This window comes from Candoia aspera, chromosome 1, assembly GCF_035149785.1.
Source record: "Candoia aspera isolate rCanAsp1 chromosome 1, rCanAsp1.hap2, whole genome shotgun sequence".
Taxonomy (NCBI): Eukaryota; Metazoa; Chordata; class Lepidosauria; order Squamata; family Boidae; genus Candoia; species Candoia aspera.
The window spans coordinates 181,684,550-181,702,683 of NC_086153.1; the positions used below are offsets into that span (position 1 = coordinate 181,684,550).

Consider the following 18,134-nt stretch of genomic DNA (forward strand, 5'->3'; position numbering starts at 1 on the left):
CTGCAGACCCTTTATTCTAACCCCAAGTTATGGCCACACAAGAGCCTCCTTTTTTGCCTCTGCTAATTTCAAAATGTTGATGTCAAGGCAGAAAGAGCCAGGAGAAAGTTTTTGAGATTATATCTTCCCTCTGGAGTGGCTGTCCATTCTCATAGGTGGAGATCTCAACCATCCTATGACCTTTGGGATACCCAGAGACTGGTGTTCTATGGTCTGCATCCTCTATACCAGTGTTTCTCAACCTTGACCACTTTCAGATGTGTGGACTCCAACTCCCAGAATTCCCCAGCCAGATGACTCTTAATCCATATCCAGGTGTTGTAAGTCCTAGAAGCTCCTCTCCATCTGCCACCTTCAAGGTGTTTTTTTTTTTAATCATATGGCATAGCAGTTCAGTGTTCACGCTGCTTTTTCTTGCTGGGAAATCCTTGTGAGCCAGATGTGTAGACTATTTAGCAATGACAAGTCATGTCGTCTGGGGGTGCACCACGAGGCAGCTAGTCTACATTGCACTGAATTGGGCTGGGAAAGAGGGACTGGCCCAGGGTCACCCAGCCGGCTTTCATGCCTAAGGCGGGACTAGAACTCACAGACTCCTGGTTTTTAGCCCAGAACCTTAACCACTAGGCCAAACTGGCTCTCTAACTTCAAGGATGTTTCTCCTGAAGTCATACATGCATTTAACAACAGGATCTGACCTTGCTTGGAATCCAACTGCTGTATGCACAAAGCCTTCTCCTGTGGGCATTTCCATTCAACACACAAAGGTTTGCAGGATGCTACCATGATTCGAGGGAGTTGGTGGGTGTGGGGCTGTTTTCATAACACCTGTACAGCATTATAGTGTTCTTTCCATTTAGTTTCCAGAGCAGTGTCTATATTAGTCTTTGCAGCAAAACCCAAGTCCAAAGGCACCTTAAAGATCAGCCAATTTATTAGCTTTCCTGAGTCTCAATCCATGTCATCTGATTTTAGAGTACAGTGCAAAAGAAAAAAGTATTTATTGTCAGTGTTACTCCTTGGCAGTTGTCAAGGAAGCCCCCATCTGAAAAAAAAAAAAAATCTGAGTGCCTTTCTCTCCCCTCCCTTTGATTTGGGTGGAGTAGAACACCTCCTCTGCAAAGGGCAGTAAATTTGCAATTACCACTTCTAAGTTATCTTTTCCTTTCCCTGTTTCTGATGTCACTCCCCTACCTACCTTTATTCCCAGGGCCACGTCTGCATATGGCAATACATGTTGCGATGCAGGCTGTAAAATGGATTTTCTTTTTCCTTTCTTTTCCTGGCCATTAAAAATGAGCACCTTAATTACTTGAAGTATTTTTGATTAATATTGATAGCATGTTTTATATTCTCAGTTCAGATTTCAGAAGAGACCTTTAAATGTATTTCTGCACATTGTCCGCATACTTAAGCACTTCTACAGTACCTGTTTCAGAACTGCAAGCTGATCAGTCATCTGTCAGAGGAAAGAGGGAGGAGAGAAAAATGAGCTTTAAACAACAACAATGAAGAACTGAGAAAGTGGCCTATGAGGCAATTGTATGATATTACATGAAGAAGTAAGCTCAACAAATCCTTTTCATTTTAGATTATTAGAATACTAAATCCTAATTCCAGTTCCAGTTCAGAGAAATAAGTTCCTCAATCAAAATCTCGCTGCAGACATGTATTTCTATTCACTTGTAATTAACATAAGAGAAAAAAGCAGACATCTAACTTCACATAAGCAAGCATAAATATGGGTGCAGCTGGTGAATTTCTTAAATTTAGGCAACATGCACAAAGGTTGTTTTTCTCATTTCCATTGCCAAATGCTAGTGGTTGCTCAGAGAGTGGGTAAGGGAGAGAGAGAGAGAAGAGAAAATGAATGAAGAGAGTTGAAGATGCTTTGCATCACCCATTGAACTTGACTGTTTCTTGTTGTGAATTAGGCCTATGCTCACAGCATAAGTTCCACCAAAGACTGACTGTACAGCTAGGGATACTATCATCTACCAAGGGTGTTATTAAGTCATCCCTGTTAAAAATAACACTGAATTTTCTGCAAAAGCAAGGCAGTTAAGCCTGATGATTTGGCCAAGCTCTTGTCTGTGTAATGGCACTTTTCCTTATTAAATTCCTAGTGTCATTTTGCAAACGATCCTAAAGTTCTGAACTGCAGAAATAGTTTTCTTTTAGAGATACCTAAGAAATTTGTGTAAAATTCTGTCAAACCAAGGATTCTTGCGATGTGGGTTAAAGACCATTATGTCATCTTGTAGGTTCTCCAAAATAAATCCCTCTGTAACACTGGGGCACAGGTCATTGTAAGGATGCAGAGTGTTATGGATTCAAGTGTGTTATTCCACCATTCATTCTTCTATAGCAGGATGCAAACAGTACAGCCCTCAAGCTATATGTAGCCTGGCTAGAAGTTGTGCAACACTCCTATCCTCCTTTTCCCCCTGCACCCCCTTGCTATCTGCTTCCACTCAGCTTCTGGTCCATTTATTCTGTAAATTTTCTGCCTCTCCACCCCTGCCTTTGCACCTGCTTGTAATGTAAAGGAGAAACTTGATGTGATAGAATCTACCTGCCCCCAATCATTCTCAGACCATCTTCTCTCCTCCAGTATTCCTTGTACTGCTTTTTCTTCCCTCCCTCTCTTCTTCACTATACTTTCCCTATGCTGCCTTTCCTGCTCCCCCAGCACATTTCACTCCACTGCTTCTCTTTCATTCTCTTTTTACTCATCCCATACTGCCTTTCAGCTGATCCTTTCTTCTCCAAACTAGCTCGCATTGCTTCCATTCTCCTGTACAGCTGTGATTTCTGGCACTTCCTGTTCCTGCAAAAGAACTTCCTAGCTCCCTATTGCATTTACTGCAAAAACCAAAAGAGAAATGATGCAACTTCTCTGGATCCTAGTGCCTTTCTTCTTGGCTGTCTTCTTCTGGCACTTCCAATTCCTGCAGAGAATCCAAAAGCAAAAACAGAAAAACTGCATCATCCCTCTGTGTTGGTGCGTTATAATCAGTGGAAGGCCCATAGAAAGCATCTGTTTGGCTCTTATTAGGAGACTGAGATCAGGGGATTGAGATTTTATGGAAAGGAATGATCATTATGATTTCAGAAGTCACAAAAGTATAGAGGAGGGGTACAGTATGTGGCAGTATGTTGGGGAAAACTAAATACATATTTGTATACTGTATATCTGTGAGTATGTTAGTGTGTGCAGAAGAGAAAGACAATAAAAAAATTATAACTAAATCAAAATAAAATATCTCCATCTACTTTGTATACCCCCGCCCTTGCTCCCTTTTGGAGTGTGGTCCTCAGCTTGCCACACAATGTCATGGGTTGTTTTTGATTCAAAAGAAGTTATGCACCCCAATCTATATTACAGAGGTGATCAAAAAAAGCCTCTTGAAGTCTGTGAGATTTTGTGAGATACTGATATTTTTGATGTTCAGAAGTAAAGCTGCTGAAATTCCTTCTTGATTTATGGTCAGAGATCAAAGAACATCAGTACAGTTAAAGCAGGGACTGGCATTCTCCAGCTGTAGGCTCCCCCATTTAAACAAATATCACATTCACTCTCATGAGACAGTCAAATCTTGCAATATTTTGATAATCTCACCCCAAGATCTCATGCAATTCCAGCACCCTTGAATGAGATTTCTTTTTTTAATTATTAAGAAAAAAGTATAAGCATTTGACTGATACAGTGCCATTCATAAAGGGTGTGTTGTTAACTCCTAGGCTACAGAATATAATTTACAATCTCTCTATTCCTTGGTGTGCTATGACACTAGAAAAGTTCCTTGAACAGCTTCTTGTATGTCTATGTGCAGTATGTGTGGGATGGAAGAAAGTGAGGGGGGCTGTAGTCAGGGTCAGCCCAAGGCACTGAGTGCCTGAGCTAGAATATTGAACTGCATCCTCTTACCCCAATTCCATGTACAAGAAGCAACCAGACTGGCTATAGTCTCCGACTTCAGCATTGGTGACACTGTGGCTTTGATCACATCTGCATTCACATTTTGGGATGTAGTGCAGGTAGTGGAACTTCTATCATTCTGTCCTCACTGCTGCTCTCTCAGCATCTGAAAGATAGACAGATATACAGGAGACAGAGAGAGAGAGAGAGAGAGATACACTGTAGATGACAGAGATATATATCCTGGTGGTGATGTTTGCTTTGGTTGAATCAGCTAAATGTGCCTGCTAGATAGGCCAGTCGAATTGGTATCTGTGGGAGTTCTGCTGAAGTAACTGCCTTGCTGACTTAATAATGTGGAGCATTGTTCTCCACATGCTCACTTTTTTCAAGTAGTGAAAGGTGAGTACAGTTCCTTGCCACATGATACTAATTAAAGCATTTAGAAAGACCATTTCACTGAACCTCTCTCTTCCACTCTCTCTGCTCTCAGTGGAATAAGAATTCTCCAGTGATTTCTTGGAGATGGGGCTCAGGAGTAATAATGACAGGAGGACATCTATTTATTTCCCTAGGAGGCTTTTTCCTGGCAACAGTATCAACAACAGCGGCACCCTTGTGCCTTCCGGTCGAAGCATCCTTTTGAGACATTGTGGGAAGAAAATGACCTCAGGTCATCAAGACATCAGGAGTGCCACCAGTTCCCCAGCTCTCTTATTTTCTCCTTATAGGACAAATAATTCCTGCCCCCCGCACAAGCTACTCCCCCTCTTGCTTTATAAGAGGCATAAGCAACATGTACGCACAAGGATAGCTTACTGATGCAAGCAGTTTTCCACTAAGCTGCTACTTCCTTGCCTCTTGCAGCTTTAAGGGATTTTCCTAAAGAGATCTTTTCCGGCTTCATTCTGTTACCGCTTTGTAAGAGCTCCATGGCACAACAAGGGATAACAAGAACCATTTAACTGACTTTATCAGTTTTATTCAACTTGTGGAATAATGGAGATGGAGGATCATGTATTTAAACTGCCCTTCTGCATGGATGGGACCAAGATGGGCATAGGAATATTGAGGTACTTCTCATCTGGATGAGGCTGAGATGGGGCCAAGAATATTTAGACAATATTGGATAAAAAGTCTTCCATTTTCAGGGGGAGTGAGCAAAAGAAAACCTCTTTAAAACGTTCTTAGGAAAATCTCTTCTGAGCAATTTTGGCTCACAGCTAAAGCACATTGTAGATGTGGAGAGCGTTCCCTCAACTCAATGAAGTTATTTTTCCAACAGGCCTGCCAGCAACTCTTTTATCATGACACCCAGAGAAACACTGCCAGCTGGGTAAAGATGGTAACAAAAGACTTTGCAAAGTAATTTGCTTTATAAAATGTTCTTCCTCATAACATTCCAGCAGGTTGAGGCATCCCCATTATATTTGGGTTAGGCTGAAAATGAATGCGGACCTTGCGTGGAGAATATAATTTTTATCTGAGCACAGAAGAGTCTTATGTTGAAAGATTTGGCAACAGTCTGTAAGTCAGTCCTGCTGTCACTCAGTGGCCTTGTAGACAAGCCAAATTCAGGATTTCTAGGTACTAATCCAGATCATAACACACTAATGCACTGCCAAAACTTGCTTCTGCTTTTTTTCACCTTTCATATTCCTTGGTGAAGGATTTTTTTAAGAGAAAGAGAAATTTAGTGCTCTTGTGCTTACTTTAGGTGATTACTGAGGAGTGTGTGTGTCCTATGTTTCATTGTGCAATCATCCCACCAGTGCTCTGCAACTTCCCTGGCTTCCCAGACCTCAGTTGAATCCCAAAGGAAGAAATAAGAATAATTCTCATTGTTTTTTTAGGATTGAGAAGTGTGGGCAGCCAAGGAGGCTTTATAGCTGGGCTGCAGAACTTCCATCAACTCAGTGTCTGCACCCGGCTTTACACAACACATCAAGGGCCACATTCCAACAATGGGCTCAGCCAAGGCCTGGTTTTGGAGGTGGAGGATTCATGTTTAAGTGGTAAAACAGGTGCCTTATGTATCTATGATGCATAAGGCATCCATTCTGTTCTTTGTAACCTGTCAAACCCCCAACAATTAAATAAAAAAAAGGCCAAAAGTTTGGGTCCCACCCATTCTGGGAGTGGTCCCTGTGGGCCTCAAAAGGGAAATTGGTGAGCTTCATGCTGCCCCTGTGCAGCAAGTAAAGGAGAAAGAAATTACAGCTATGCCCTACCCACCTCACCTCAAGCATGAAAACACCACCAAAAGAAAACCAAAGAGCAAAATCACTGTAAGAAAATGCCAGTCTCTTTCATGGGGAAGAAAACTTTCAGAAACTGGAGGACAACTGTCAGGCCATGAGTACTGCAGCATTACCAGTTTTTGGTTGAGGGTTTAAGTTCTCTCAGCAAAACTACTAAAAATAAAACTTTGTAATCGCAGTTTTCACTGGGTGAAACCAGACCCTTGTGAGCAATCCCTGATTGGCTCAAACTCTGTAGGGAGTATATTGTGAGGGGCAAATGCTGCACACAACCTGTTGTTCTTTGGCTCAAATGGCTAGTTGTGGCTATAGAACATGTGGATGATCTCCTATGATTCTTCCACCCAGTCAAAGGAACTCAGTCCCTGGATGCTCGTTTGACAGCTAAAGCAGAAAGCTGCCAAAGAATCTCCATTTAGGAAGCAAACCTATGCACCTAATTTAAGTATGGATCAATAATAAGACTTTCAGAGATGCTTCAGGTCACACAGACCTGATATGTACTGGTTTCTAGTGACAATGGCAGACCGTTCCTTACAATAAGAGATCTTGAGCATATATAATTCATAGTATGAAGTTTAAAATGAGAAGAGTAAACTTCAAGAGTAAACTTTGCAGTCAATCAGGAAAGGCTTTGTTTTGCTTTTTTAATTAAAATCTACTGGGGGTGATTTGAGGGAACTGTAGCCTCTAATACAATAGTGATTGTTTTCTAAGCAAATCCTGTTCTTTTTAACAGACCAGCTCAAGCCAGACATCAAAGGAGGCATACTTCAAGGGGGTTTATCAGCATAGATGAAGCTATGAGATACAGGAATTAAGGAGGGAATAAAGCTGGAATTAGTACTAAATCCACAGTAATATTCTGTTGTGAGATACCTCGACCTGTAGTTCTTTTCAAGTCAAACCATGTGTGCTTGAAATAAAATATTGCGGGGAAAGATGGGGGCAGTTGGAAAGAAACCCCAGTGATTGTTTCGACAGCTATTTGACTCTATTGTATTCTGCCAAATTCACACTGCAGTTCTACCTCTTTTATTCTAAGTTCTCTGCATTTTCCTCAAGTGAGCCTCAGATTGCAGTTCACACTGAAAACTACATCTTGAATATACCAGTTGGATCATTAACAGTTTGAGGCAGAGGGTAGATGGATAATGCAAAGGTAAAATTCATCTTAAATGCCACACTTACTGCAGCTATGGTAATTATTTTTTCATGTCTTCTACCTTCTCTCTACAACGCTTTTCCTCCACCAAAATTGTAAACCTGCTTTAGCTAATGGATATTGAAGATCTCTAGTGGCTGAACCCAGCCATTTCCCTTTTGGTCCCAGAAAAATATACATTCAAGTTAAAGAGGGGGCAACATGACAATCTCATTGCACTCTGTCAGTGCCCCTTTGAATCATAAGTGTTTTTTTCAGGGACCACCCAGGTCCTGTGTGAGACCAGGAAAAGTAATGGCTTCTTTAGTGAGGCACTGACAAGTACAGTGAGTGTACCCACACTCCTTCCAAAGCACCTTTTCTGCTTCAGGTATTAATAGCTGCATATCCCTATTCCTTTATTAACAGCCTCATAGTAGAACCTGCTCTGTGACATCACTGTGTCCTCTTTGCTTTTCCTCCAACCTTTGTGTTTGTCAATTGGCCCCTGAGGTTAGTAACTGCTGGGAGGGAATATGGCCAAATGTGCACGATGTTGTTATCTTTCCAGAATGTTCTTTGCGGCCAGGAACAGAATGGGGAAAATCCATCCATCCATCCATCCTAAAAAAGTGTCTGAAATCAGGTTTCCAGAAGCACCAAGTATCACTGCCAACCAAAAGGGTCCTTGTAACTGAAGCTTCAGAAAATTCCAGCACTGAGCTATTTAACAACTACTGCCCTGAAGGCTTGGACCATGCTGATATTCACACGTGTTTGCAGAAAAATCCATACAGCCAATCCAAAGGCCACAACCTCTAGGTAGCAAGCAGTCAGTTAGCACACTGGAAAGTCATACAGAGAATCTCATGGTCATTGGACATTTAGATTGTAGTCCATATATTAGCAGGAGGCCTTTATTTAGATTTTAATTTCTAAAAAGGCCCTTCATGAAATAACTTAAGTGCATCACAGAATGATTTTGGAGCAGGATGTATCTATTTATTCAATTACTTATTTTTTAAAATTATAAGCGGCTCATGTTCCCAAGGCAGTTTGCAATGTATTAAAATCACAGTTTGAAGAGCAGCTAACAGTACAAACCACATAAATAGAAAGCAGTGAAACGGCAGAAAGTTAAAAAAACAACGCCCACCCTCCACCTCAGCATATTCGGTTTCAGTGTCCCTGCTGTAATTATGAAGTTCAGAACCATTTCAAGCTCTCCTGTTTCTGTTTGCTGCATCTATTTAGAGCCCCAAACACTGATATACCAGCTCCCCATTTCTTCTACGTGGGCTTTGTTGCTGTTTATAGTGTACCTTCTTTCTAAATGTTCTGTGCAATTCTAGACCTTGCACAAGGCTCAGCTGATGCCCTCAAAGTCCTCGTATTACACCACCTCTCAGGTAATCAGGGCTGGTTTAAGACTCTTGTCCAGCTACAGTGGTAACCGCCATTACCACTTTCCTCTTATACTGATCCTGTATATTGATATAGGAATTCTCTGTAATGTTCTTGACCACTGAAATTAGTGGTCCAGCAAACAAAAGTGTATGAAAAAACCCAACTATTGAAATAACTCCTGAGATTATATTTCAACTGAGTAGCATCGCTGCCTGAACTATATGTAGGAAGGGCCCCCTTCCCTGTGTGGAGCCTCCACAATTCCCTGTAAGACATCCCCAGTTAACTTATTAGAGGCTGTGCAACACTGGTAGTCACCAAAAAGCAGCCAGTTTATTCCATTGCATGTAATTGCTTGTCTGTCTTGGTGAGCATTTTTCTGTTTGCAAAACCTTTGCAGATGCAAGGCAATGATGAAAGATTTGTGTAATAGAGACATCCTTTGGACAACTTTTTGAAAGCTCTACAAATCTCGGGCTGGTCTAGTGGTTAAGGCAACGGGCTAGAAACCAGGAGCCTGAGAGTTCTAGTCCTGCCTTAGGCGTGAAAGCCAACTGGGTGACCTTGGGCCAGTCCCTCTCTCTCAGCCCAACTCACCTCACAGGATTGCTGTGGAGAAAATAGGAGGAAGAAGGAGTATTAGGTATGTTCACCGCCTTCAGTTATTTATAAAAATAATAAAGGTGGGAAAAGTAAGAAAGAAAAAGAAAGAAAGAAAGAAAGAAAGAAAGAAAGAAAGAAAGAAAGAAAGAAAGAAAGAAAGAAAGGACTTGCACATTATTTCCCACAATACTATGACTTCTTGCAGGTGCAAATTCTGTCCATGCCGGTATTCATTACAGTTCAACAAAAAATACTAATTCTGCAGGGGTCATTGGCAACCACTACCTTGCATTGGGCTAAAAGTCCCGACCCCCAATATTGCATTCAGCTTCTTTGCCATGCACTCCCTTCTCCTCTTGATCTTTGATTTGATCACAAGATCAAGACCCATGAAGTAGGAAAATCATAAACCTAAACAAGCATCACAATCCTTTTCAGCAATCGCTTTCCTGTGTGATGCTAGTATACAAGTAGATACAAGTATTATGCACCATAGGCCAGATTTTATTCAAAGTTTAATTAATATATGATGACTCGAGTGTTCGGGGTGGGGGGGGGGATCATAAAAAAAGGCTTCTGTATTTGCCAAGTGCTTAAACTTACATGGTTTCTTTATTTATTATATTACTAATTCTTTTAAAAGTCAGGGGTCATAAATTGCTTTTTTTTTTCCAGCACTGCAATTTTCTTTCCCTTCCTGAATTTTTGTGTTCTAAGGAAATGAAGGGAGTTAAAATCACTTACACACACAAACACACACACACACAAACCCACTGCAATAACTTTTTATAAAATGATACCATTGTAGACCAATGGAATTATCTTTTAAAGTGGAATTGTCTAATACAGTACATCTTTTCGCAATCAGATGACCTCCATATGCTAGGGACTGTGATAGTAGAAGTCTACCTCAGTCACAGATTCTGCCCTTTCTATTACATGTTTAGCCAATAATCTTTAGTACTTGTCAAATATGGGGGTACAATTCTTTGCATGTACCTTTCCCCTTAAACATATTCCTCCAATTATGCAGACACTCATCCGCATGCAAAACTTGTTTAAAAATTAAATCACATACATCCTATACATCATTCATACATGCAATCTGGCAGAGGCCAACATTGGCATAATAACGCATGCCCCCTTTTTCCCTGCAATAGTATACAGTCCTGTCTGTTCCTAACTCTTATATTACTATGATCTGATTATGTGTCATCAAATCAGTGTCAACTCTTAGTGACCACATAGATTGAATTTTTCCAGGGTGATCTTTCTCCATCCTGGTCCTTCATGTTTTCCAACAGTGCACCCATTGCTGCTATAACTGAGTCCATCCATCTTGCTGCTGGTTGTCCTCTTTTTCTCTTTCCTTCTACCTTCCACCAGCATTAAAGACTTCTCAGGAGAGATAGGCCTTCTCATAATGTGTCCAAAATATTATAATTTTTGAGCCTGATCATTCGTACCTTGAGTGAGAAATATGGATTGATTTTGTTTCCTTTGCCAACCTGGCACCAATTTATTTTGCCATGTTCTGTCCAAATTGTGGCTTTTTGACCTGTGTATAGGTTTTGCAGGAGTTCAGTGAGGTGTTCTGAATTCCCATTTTCCTAATGACATTCTACAGCTTGTCATGGCCAAAGCAGCTAAAGAGTTTCTGTAATCAGTGAAGCATGCATATTGACTTCTTGGTGTTCTTTAGCTTTCTCAGTTATCCAGCATGCATCAGCCATGTCTCTTGTTCCTTGGTCTTTTCTAAAGCCAACATGAACGTCTGGCATCTCCCTTTACATGGAGCGCTCTAATCTGTATTAGTTGATCCTAAGCATTATTGTTCTAGCATGTGAAAATAAGGATATTGTACAGTAGTTGGCACATTCTTATGTCTTCTTTCTTTGATATTGGTGTATAGACTGACTAAAAGACCAAGATAATGAGACCAAAATGTTGGCATCTAGCAGGGAACATGTAAGAGATTGTGAGAAAGTGGTGGATGAGGCATTAGGTTTATTTGAGAAGAGACAACACAGTCCAGATGCAAGAGACATGGAAAAAAGCATTTCAGAGGTCACTATGACTGAAGCTAGAGTTTCATTCATACAATTTTCAAGATGTGCTGCTTCCTTGGTTTTATCAACTACATGGGGCTTGGCAACAATCCTGAAAAAACCCTGCTCTCTTACAAGACAGATCCATATGTTTTGGATGGCCACTGACCCACAAGGAACTCTGCTGATGGCAGAACATAAATCACTGGCTTGCATAACATTGTGATGCAGATGGTATAGCAAATGATTGTTGTGTGCTATCTAGAGTTATATCTGCAAGACGGGCAGCCATACAGATGTGTGTATGTATGTACGTATAAATAAATGGGCCAGATTTTACCCCAGCCAGGAGCTGCACCCCAGGCTGCTGTGCCATGGTTGCTCTTCCATTCAGCAAGATACTGGAGAAATTGTGGAGGAGATGCTCAAGACCAGTTCCAATTGTTTACTATACAACATAGGTTATACATGGCCAGGAAACCAGTAGAATTCTTGATAGATCAGACTCTCAGCCTTTTGAAAGAGGGAGCTGCCAAATGGGCAATTCCAATCATAGACAACAATGATGCTATACTGGATAATCACACCAACCCTATGCAGACATTTAAAGCTGCTTTCAGCTATTCTGCCAGAATGACTACAGCTAATTGATAGATTCATAAATTACTCCAAGGGAGCTATTCAAGAGTATATATAGTAGTTTCAATTGTAGCCAGAGATGTGCGCTGGAAAGATTTCCCTTTGATTGACCAATTTTGGGAGGGACTTCCTAATGAATTACAAGTTGAATTAGATTGTCAGGGCACTGCACAGAATTTAGTTTAAATTTGCCTTTTTTCCTACTCTGCCTCTGTCTCCTATCCTGACATCTCATTTGACACAAGGTAGAGGCTATGGGCTGCAGTGAGATGCAGAAAAATTGAAATCATTGCTGCTTGGATAACTTACCCAAAATGCTAAGACAAAAGACTTCATTTAATTTAGAACTTTCAGAGAAACATATTATTATATCTATTATAACAAAAGATAGAAAGGATAACAGTCATGCATTCTGCAGCCTGAGTCACTGGGATATGGACGTTAGTAGCAAAGAAAAGGATTCTCTTCACAATTTTGCTAGACAAAGGAAAGCTGCTAGGCAGTGCCAAGAAAGACATAAATATTGAGACTACTCTGTATTGAGTAGCTGAGAATGCATTTAACATTACTCTTTATTGTTATAAGGTTTTGTTTTGTTCAGTTGAAAGTACATTTAATTGTTAAAAAGAAGTCAATCCATATCACTGTCTTCCTTTCTTTTGTCATATCCTCCTCTTTTGGGCTGCCATCTCTGTTTTAATGGCCTCCATCTCCAAACATGCAATCCTTTAAATATTTTAGATTTATTTATTTATTTATACAATTTATATGGCTTCCCAACTCACAAATAGGAAGTTTGGCAACTTACATTTGGTTAAAAACATGAAAACAGAAACAAAGCAAAACAAAACAAAACAACAACATAGTACTATGTAGGGCAACTGAAGCCAAGCCACAACATACTCCGATTCTAAGTCATTTCAGTCTGAGCTCATCTGATACTCCTGCCCAATGCCCAAAGAAAAAAATGGTTTCAGGGTCTTAGGGAAGGCCAACAGCAGCAGGGCTATCTGACCCTTGGGTGGAATGCTGTTCCAAAAGGCAGGTGCCATGACAGCTTCCTAGTCCTGCTAGGTGATATTGCTTCATGGAAGGACATAAAGTATGCACACTTGCCAGATCTCCTGGGATGAGCAGAGGTGATTCAACACAGATGGTCCAACAAATAACCCAGCCTGGAGCCATGAAGGGCTTTATAAGTGATGACTAGCCCCTTGAATTGCACCCAGCAGCTTGTAGGGAGCCTGTAATGGCCTTTGAGAATAACCCTGAGGAACAGGAAGAAGTACCGCAACCAAGACAATGCTCAAATAAGAGAAATCTGAGTCCAAAGCAGGAATGTAATTTGAGAAAGTGTCTCAGTCTTGCCCCTCCCTAGTTCTCTTGAACTTAAAGGCAGAGAGGGGAGAAGTGCATTCAGACTTGCACAATTCTGTAACTGTAACCTTATAATAAAAGTAATATTAGCATTCATAATATTGGTTTCCTGGTCTGGACTACTTTGAAGGGCTGACAAAGCCAAGTGCAGCTCACAAAATAGTGATGCTACATAGGGGCACCATGGTGAACCTGTAATTACCTACAGCTTCCAAATGGTCTTCAAGGACATGTTGCAGTAGCCCAAATGGGAGGTGACCAAGGCATGAGTGAATGTGAGTAGGACCTGCTGATTCAGATATGGTACAACTGATGCACAGGATGGATTTGTGCAAAAGCACTCTAGGCCACAGCTGCCATGAGAAAATCTGTTTCCTCTAGGGCTTTCTGGAGTGGTAAAGCAACCACCCTCCCTAAAAAGGGAAAGTTGGAGAAAATCATCAACTAACATTGGATCTAGGGACAGCTTCTCAAGGAGGAAATGGGCCATTGTCTCTTTAAAAGTCACAGGACACTCCCCTCCCTCCTGCAAGAATGCATTTACCATCTCAGGGATCCAATCACCTGTAGTCTCCTGGGAAGCCTTGCCAACCAGGAGGGATGTGGATCTAATACACAGGTGATGTAGACACAGCCCCAAGGACCCTGTCCACTTCAACTCTGTAAAACAAAGCCTCGTGATTAAAAATACAAGCAAAAAAGACAGGAGAATAATATAGTACAAAGGAAGGAATTCAGCTATTATGAAGTTATTTTCTGTCTTCATTCATATATTTTGACAGCTGGAAGGTAAAGTGTGCTCCCATGGGACAGTCTTGGTGTGTTTAGGATTTAAAAGAAGCATAAACCTTTGTAAGGAGATAAAACTCTTCAGTGTAAATGAAGCCCTATGAACATAAAATAGAGCTACCCTATGCAGTTGAGATAAATATACAGGTAGTGCTTGATTAATGATTGCCCTGTTTAGTGTTTGAAGTTATGACAGTGCTGAAAAAAGTAGTTTTATGACTGGTCCTCAAACTTAACTGTCACAGCATCCCTGAGGTCACACGATGGCCATTCAGGGGCTTTGCAACCAGTGGCCATTTATGATAGTTGCAGTGTCCTGCAGTCACCTGATCACCATTTGCGAGCTTCACAGCCGGCTTCCAACAAGCAAAATCAATGGGGAAGCCGGCAGTAATTGCAAGTCACAGTCACGTGATGTCATGCTTAACGACCACAATTGATTTGCTTAACAACTGCAGTGTAACTGACATCATAAGTCCTGCATGGTCATGTGATGTTTCGCTTAACAACCTCATCGCTTAGCAATGGACTTGCTGATCCCAATTGTGGTCATTAAGTGAGGACTACCTGTATATTTATTATGCTGGGGTCCTATTTCCAGAGTATTTCCTACCTTTACCACCATCCCAGGTTATTTTTGTGCTATAAAGTTTAACCTTACATTGTATTCTGCTGTTCCTGCCTTCAGCTGATCAATCTTTCTTTCTCTTCATGTACAAATATATATATATATATATATATATATATAAAAATCATACTGTGTGTGTGTGTGTGTGTATGTATGTATGTATAAACTTCTTTTAGAAGTTTCAGAGGTGATTTTTCCCAAAAGAAAGGCATTGTTAAAAGACTTAAAAGTAGGTGTTAGAACAGTACACAGCAACCCACAACTTTACTACAGAGGTGATGTATCTGTATTTCTTTGCAGCTCTCCAAAAGCTATGCAACTGTACATTTGGATATAATTATGGTTGGCTCTAATTTTAACTGAAACTGCCATGAGGCTATTTCAAGAAAATTAAGGTCAGAATAACTTGCATTAGTCTGTTGTGAAAGCAATGGTTAGATAATATGGCAGATGGCTATAATTCATCCTGCAGTTATATAGCAGTGTCTGCCTAAGGAGATCTTTGGGGACAGATCATGTTTTCTTTTCTTTTTTTCAAATAATCTGTCAAGATCTTACTGTGCTAACAGCAGAGGTATCCAGCTAAGTGCTCAAACCATCCATGCAAGTGAGTTTCACAGATAATTACCCAGGTTTGATAACAGTAGAATGCTGGTTTACAAAATAATAAAACAGAGTAAACAGAAATCTGGTGTGACCATGAGAAGCACTAGCTTCCTTGAATACTTTGAATAAGATGTTAGGCTATAGATCGAATAACTAAACAAGAACTAGTAGATTAATAAAATAAGTAAACAAGGACTAGTAGAATTAAACCGATCCTCTCTACTTTCTTCCATCTCCCTCTTCCAAATATCATCCTGCAAAATTTATATTATTGTATGGTACCTGCAAATGCCATTGCTCAATTATCTTATAATTCCATATGCCAATCCAGGAATAGGCAACCAACATCCCTCAGGCTAATTTTAAATCCTGTAAGTGATGAGTTTAGATCTCTGGCTGTTCCCCCTCCCCAAGGATTCCCTACAGTGTGCAAGTTCACACCCATACAAATATATACCCCATCCAACATTTAGCAGGAACAGCAAAAAGAAAAGAGGGTGGAGATAGGGTAAGTGGAAGAGACAGCTGCACCAGAAGGGAAGGAAAGAGACCAAAACTGGATGGAGATGAAAACAGTAGAAGAGCTAAGTGAACCAGGAAGGCAAGAAAAGACAATGAAGCCTTGTTTAGGCATTACAGAAGGTGTTAATATTCACTAACCAAGCATCTTCTACCAAGCAGCAGCTGTTCTTCAAAGGCACCCATGTGCTTTGGGGGATGAAGATAAGAAAATCAATAATGACCTGTATCTTGATGTGTTTAGACTATTTACCCCACCCTGCATTCTACCCCACACTTGAAGAAGCTTCTAAGTACCATGTTCACGATCCCCAAACCCTTGTACACTTGTTTTCCCTCTCTTTTGAATTGGATCACCCCACAGGCTCTGAGGTCAATGGCCTTAGTGAAGTGGCACTGTATTTTATTTTATTTTATTATGTGTACGTCATTTAGCTAGAAGGGTAATCTTGTGTGCAATATTGTTTGTGTGCTTCAGTAAAAGTCTCAACATCATGCACTCCGTTGAATCAACCTGGTTTATTCTCATCATTGGACTGTGAAATCAATGGAAGGTATTTTGCCAGTGAAAAGTGATTTTCGGCAGCGCTCCCCTCTATGTAAGAAACAGGCAACTGTTAAGAGTAAAAGGACCTAATTAAGATAAAACAGGGGCAAAATCTCTTCACCTTATTGAATTGTACTCTTTACCTATTCCATCATTCTTGCCCATTTAAATTCATAGAGTCTTTTCTTTTTATGGGGAAAATAGCATCTTGAATCCAGATTTAATTTCTGAGATTAATTAAACTGGGCATTTTCAAAGCACAGCTGAAATTCATTGCTGTAACCAAGTTAAAGATGTTGAGTCATCCTTAAAGGATCAATCTGCAGCTAAATAAAGTCTTCACAGCACACAGCACAACCTAAACCTTTAAACTGACCCAGTGTGTCATAGAAGCCTCCATAAATCACATACATCTTGCTTTAAAATCCTTCATTCCTATTTTAATTGTTCATTACAACAATGACCAAACATTCACATGGTTCACTTACATTTATTAGATGTGACAGATGGCTGTGTCTGGATCCCTGATTCATCATCTCAAATTTCCATTCGGATGGGGCTGCGTAATCACTTGGCAAATAAACTGAAATTGTACTCTGGGTTTAACAGCTTACAAAAGGTAGAGCAGAATGGTTCAGCAGATAATACTCTGAAGCAGCACTAAGGATGGGCCATTTGCAAAGTGAATGGGCCATGAGGCAAGAGCCTTGTAGAAAGAAAAAACAGTGACAGAATTATTCTCTCCACAAGTGACAACTCTGCCCTCAATTTGGAGGATTGAGTATAGATGAATATATATTCATATATAGAGAATATATATATATTCTTAATTAACTGGAGAAGTGAGGAACTGCCACCCCACACACAATCAGGATCCAAGGCTGGCTGCTTGAGCTGAAAAATAAGATGGATATGATTCCATGTGTAGAAACCAAGAGCCAGTTTGGTCTAGTGGTTAAGGTGCTGGGCTTGAGACCAGGAGCCTGAGAGTTCTAGTCCTGCCTTAGGCATGAAAGCCGGCTGGGTGACCTTGGGCCAGTCCCTCTCCCTCAGCCCAACCCACCTCACGGGGTTGTTGTTTTGGGGAAAATAAGAGGAGGAAGGAGTCTTAGGTATGTTTACTGCCTTAAGTTATTTGTAAAAATAATAAAGGCAGGATAGAATACAAATAAACTGATTAGACTAACAGTTGTATTTTTATTTAATACTAGCAATGAAATGGGCTTTCTACCACACCAAAGCCTAAGGTGCACAGAGCAAGTTGAGTGATGCCATTTGCACTGTCAGCCAGCACCTCGCAGCCACACCCTGCCCTCTTCTTAAATTTTGCCATCAGAGGTTGTCATTCCACTTTTCTTAATGGCAAGGAATATACACAGACTAAACCTTCAAATGGCTTCAGACACAATTCTTCTAGCTAGAGATAACCTGTGCATGCAACAATGAAGTAACACATAGCAAGGAATCAGGCAATGTACAGGAATGTGCAAACTGGTCCCTCTTGCCCTTTAATTTTCTCTTCTTTTGTGGTATGTTTAGTCATTCTTTGCAATCTTTTGCTTCTGCAAAGGAAAAAAATAGATTAACGTGAAATTTGCTCATTATTTATGCCATAGAGTATCCTTCATGAAACTAGTAGATTGC

The 18,134-nt window shown here is 40.5% G+C and overlaps 1 protein-coding gene across 1 annotated transcript in view; it reads left to right on the forward strand.

Moving 5' to 3' along the window:
- The window catches only part of TMEFF2 (transmembrane protein with EGF like and two follistatin like domains 2), a 249,334-nt gene that overhangs the window by 109,404 nt on the left and 121,796 nt on the right, over positions 1-18,134 (forward strand). The window lies entirely within an intron of this gene.